Source organism: Mastomys coucha, unplaced genomic scaffold (assembly GCF_008632895.1).
Source record: "Mastomys coucha isolate ucsf_1 unplaced genomic scaffold, UCSF_Mcou_1 pScaffold16, whole genome shotgun sequence".
Classification (NCBI taxonomy): Eukaryota; Metazoa; Chordata; class Mammalia; order Rodentia; family Muridae; genus Mastomys; species Mastomys coucha.
The window spans coordinates 36,105,903-36,110,512 of record NW_022196898.1 but is presented as its reverse complement, the minus strand read 5'-3'; the positions used below and the strand labels follow the sequence as shown (position 1 = coordinate 36,110,512).

The 4,610-nt window shown below is 52.1% G+C and overlaps 1 protein-coding gene across 4 annotated transcripts in view; it reads left to right on the top strand.

Annotated features, from left to right (window-relative positions):
* Positions 1-497: 497 nt before the first annotated feature.
* The window catches only part of Kirrel1 (kirre like nephrin family adhesion molecule 1), a 95,892-nt gene continuing 91,779 nt past the window's right edge, over positions 498-4,610 (top strand). For 2 of the 4 annotated variants that reach the window (XM_031374263.1, XM_031374262.1), the window contains exon 1: positions 498-844. The gene's annotated coding sequence lies outside the window, so the exon portion shown is untranslated. The remainder of the gene's footprint in view (positions 845-4,610) is intronic. The other 2 variants (XM_031374261.1, XM_031374260.1) reach the window with 1 other exon arrangement.

Sequence of the window (4,610 nt, the reverse complement as noted above, 5' to 3'; positions counted from 1 at the left end):
AAGCCCTCAGAAGGGGCTCAAAGACAGTCAAGATTTCTCCAGTCTGAGATTTGTAGGCAAGGAGAGCTTCTCTCCCTCCAACACTCTCGAGTTAATTGAGAATTCTTAATTTAGGTATCTAGGGTTAGGTTCTGGGGTTTGGGATTAAAACAAAAAGAGATCTTAAAGCTTTTACACCCCCCTCCCCCAAGACGCATAAGAAGCACACCCCTCCTAACACAGTCACCCAAATTGATGAAGGTTCGTCCTTAGTCCTGGCTGCCACCCCATGCCCGGCTCAGTTACACCACTGGGGGCAAAAGTAGGTCTCGCACCAAGCACGGGTGGGCCAGGACCCAGCGGTCCTTCCTCCAGAGCCTGCGACGCCTCTTCTCCCCACCCCTCCCTACCCCTTGCCTCTGCCCTCAATTCCTTTCTCTTTGCTCTCCTCCCATCTCGGTTCCAGCGAGCGGAGCGAGTGTGTGCGCGCGCGTTGGGGGACCAGGGGAGGGCAGTGGAGGGAGGCGCCGTCGGAGGGAGAGCAGACGTCAGGAAGAGAGGGAGGGAGCCGGGGAGGGAAGAGAGGGAGAGAGAGAGAGAGAGAGCGGCGCGGAGGTTGAGAGAGGCCCCGAGAGATAAAGCCGGAGGGCAGAAATTATTAGGGGGCGCGGGACGAGAGGAGGGGCCAGGGGAGCGAGCCCGCGGCTAGAGAGGCGAGCGAGTGTGCGCCTTGTGTGCTAGGGCGGGAGGGAGGAGAGAGCGCCAGCGGCGGCCCGGCTCGCGCCGACTCGGGCCCAGCGGCGGGCGGACAGCATGCTGAGCCTCCTCATCTGGATCCTCACACTCTTCAACACTTTCTCACAAGGTAAGCCCCAGCCGCCGGCTAGGGAGTCCAGGGAAAGGGCGCGGAGTTTCCTGGAGAACACCGAGGAGTTCTTGGTGAAGCGGCCCAACTTGCTTCCTCAGGCTGCGCGGGAGAACAGAGAACTTAGGTCGCAAAAGCCGAGATCCGAGTAGAAAAAGGGATCCGAGTGCTCAAAGTCTTTCCTCCAGTTCCTGGCAGTCCTCCTTTCATCCCTCCACCTCTTGGACCCAGAGCCGGACAACTGGGTCCTGGCCAAGAGAAAGGCTGGGAGGAGATGGGATTTCAGATTTGGCGGGGGGGTGGGGTGGGGGGGGTGGAGTGCGTGGAAAACACAGACACAGGCTCCCTAAGATGAGGCGGAGGAATCCTGCTACCCCAATCCAGCCTACAGTCACCTTCATCTAAAGTGCAGCTGCTTACTGCTTGGGGCTGCCGCTCAAAGGAAGGCTGTATTCGGTCCCCCGCCCTGGAGGCTGTGGGTGAGAGGTAGAAGTCCAGATAGCCGGGTGTTTGGGTTCAGGAGAAGGGGAGTTGACTGAGCCAGGCACTCACTTCGGGTCAGAAAAGTGCAGATTTCTGAGGCTCCTTTGGAACTAGCTGGGCAGAGCTGGAAGGAAGAGTAGGAGAGAGACGAGTGTATTCAGGTACACTCGGCTGGGTGCACGTGAAGGAACCAAGGGTCCAAACCCCAGCCAGGCCTAGGGTCTGCAGGAAAAGGGTCTTGCCTCCGGAGACTGACTCCAAGGAAGATTTACTGTCGAGCCCCTCCCCCCGAACTGGAACACTGAAATTGACACACAGCTAGCTTCCAACAGAGACATCGAGACAGACTACTCACCTAAGGAGACACCCCCACAACATCCCCCACACAGAGACAGACACACACACAAAGACACTGATGGACACCCCTGAAGAAGGAAGGTTCCTCTTCTAAGCTGACATACGTTTGCCTAGTTATAAACCCTGGCATCAAACTTAAAACTGCGCATACATGTTTGCTACATTCAAAGGACGTAGCATCCACTCCCACAGAATTGCTTCCACATACCCCAGCCATGGAGCAAACAAAGAAACTTAGGCAGACATTCTTATAGGCAGGCGCCTACAGAGATGTTACAGTCTTCAAAATGGAGGAGGTGGTCTTTCACTGGGGTGGGTGAGCTATCTGGAAAGAGGGAAGCCGCAGAATGGAAAGAGCCTCAGGCACTGGCCAGCTCTCTTCCTCTCCTGAATAGTGTGTGTGTGTGTGTGTGTGTGTGTGTGTGTGTGTGTGTGTGTGTCTGTAGGGGGTGGGGTGTTCCACTGGACCCCTCCTCTCTTTGCTAGCCCTCTCCTCCAGCTCTGAAGGCAAAGCCTGGCTTAGTTTAGGGGTCTTAATTCTCTTTCCTTCCCTGGAACACCAGAACCCTCTTAGAACATGAGAAGGCACACACATCCGCTGTATGAGAACAGGAGTCGAGTTAGGAGGAGGGAGAAAAGAAGGCCTGGCCTCAGGTTGGCCACTTGGCAGAAAGTTGGGAAGATAAGTTAAGTTCTGACTTTGTTCAAGCCAGGTTGCTAGAGAGGGGGAGGGGAAGAGCATGGTGGGTGAGGGGCTGCCGTGTCCGTTCTGATAGGTGTCAGAGCAGGCATCTATCTGCCCCTCTCTTGCAGTCCTCATATTCCAACGAAATAGAGTGAGCTTTAAGAAACAGAAGCTTCAGTTAGCAAACAGGAGAGACACGTAGCTTGAATCCCCGACTGACTGGAGGTCAGAAAAAAATGCTTGCCGAGTACCTGTCCATCATTGTGGGTGGGTGTGGCTAGGGAAGGCAGCTGAACCCGAGCCTGCTTGAGTCTATCAGGTGAAAGCAAGAACTGCAAAAGGGTGCAGATGTGTGTTTGGCTGGGGTCGTTGGGGAGGAAAGCGAAGGGAGAGGGGAGTCATAACAGACATTCGGCAAAGGGTTGGGGAGGAGACCCTTAAGGGCGAAACGGGGACCTAGGGACACTAAGGTTGAGAGAGTACAGGGAGAGAGTACACAGTGTGGTTGGCAGTGAGCTAGAGGCGGAGGGATGGTAGTGGGAAGTGAGGAAGAGGAGAGATGCTCTGAGGAGCAGCAAAACTGAGACCAGAGAAGGGCTAAGAAGGGGAAATTCAGCCTCACTGAGAAATAACAATGTATTCTAAAGACTTTCGATGGGCTTCATCTATCTTCATTTTTTACTAAATAATTTTCTGTATCTTATCTAAATGAAAACCATTATCTTCCCCCTCCCCCGCTGCCTCGTCCATCACGCCCCAGCTCCCCAGACTGATTGCGCTGAAAATTGAAATATTTATTCATTTTCTAGGAGATTTTTCTCCCTCCCTAGTCTCAGGGAGGAGAAATTGAAAAGGAAGGATTGTAGTTAATCAGAGCAATGTGGGATGACAGGATGGTCCCTGTGGGAGCTGCCTCCTGAGGCTGGTGGCTCTGGCTATAGGAGGAAAAGCTCGTCCTCTGGCACCCCCTCACCCCAAGCTCCTCCTGTCTGTTCTGCCTTTGCTCCAAGGAGACTAAGGGGTAAAACAAAGAGGCCCAAGGGCCTCCTATGTTTCCAGCATTTAGCTCCCTGTGCACAGTTATATCCTGGCTGAGAACTGTGAGTCTGGATTCTACAGCTCTGTTCTGCACACATATGCACGTCACGCATTCTGAATGTCCTACTTCTGCCCAAAGCTGGGTATTGAGCTGGGGTAGATGTAGGGGAAGGGGGCAGAAACCAAGCTATCAGGTCTTCCCTTGACTTTGATTGGACTCCACCTTCAGCCTTCTACTGGAATGCAAAGGGAGCTGTGAAGCAAGTACTGGGTGCCACAGGCACACATCTGCAACACCCAGGCTGGGCAGGAAGGAGGGGGCATCCGGGTCTTCCAACCTTTGTTCCTCATTACCATTGGGTGGCTGATATCCACTCCACCCCCACTTTGCCTTTCTAGTGGGGTCTGAGGATGAAGCTGCCGGCTTACCCAATGCTCGCAGAGGAAGCCTCCCTCGAGATCCCCTGGGACTCAGTCTTCACTTCTCACTCTGCTCCAGTATGGGCACAGTGCTGTGCGTATAATCAATGCCCCTTAATATCCAACTGATGAGTGATCTGCACTGCAGAAGAGAGGACATATTAAATGGTGATGACGTCACAGTCTCAGCCTGGTATGCTCGAAATCGTAGTATTCAAGAGGCTGGCTGTGAGTTCAAGACCACCTTGGACTACATATACCAAGTTTCAGGCCAGTTAAAGTGAATTCTAAGTCCCCAAAAAATAAATATATATATAATAAATAGATAAACTCAGAGATTTACATTCAACTCCTCCATGTTGGTATCCTGAAGAGGTTATAGGCTCCATGGGTGCTTCAGTTTGCTTATATGTAAAGTGGGATGGTGATATATATATATATATATATATATATACATATGTACATATATGTATGTGTGTATATACATATTTATGTGTGTGTATGTATATCCACAGGTTATTAACATATTAATCTGTGAAAAGTGCATCATGGGTGTTGTCTGGTATAGATGTGTTCAGTGACTGTGTTAGGAGTATGTCTGAGCACATGTGGACAGATGTTGAGATGGCTGCCCCCTCTCATCTTCTCGCTTAGGGTTCTCTTTGCTTTCCAGTTCCATGTCCTCTGCTTTAGTCAGCCAGTGCTTTGCTTCTCACAGAGAGAACCTGGGCGGGGTAGACCTACCTTAAAGACCCAATCCAGCTTTCTCCCTCTTTCTCCCTG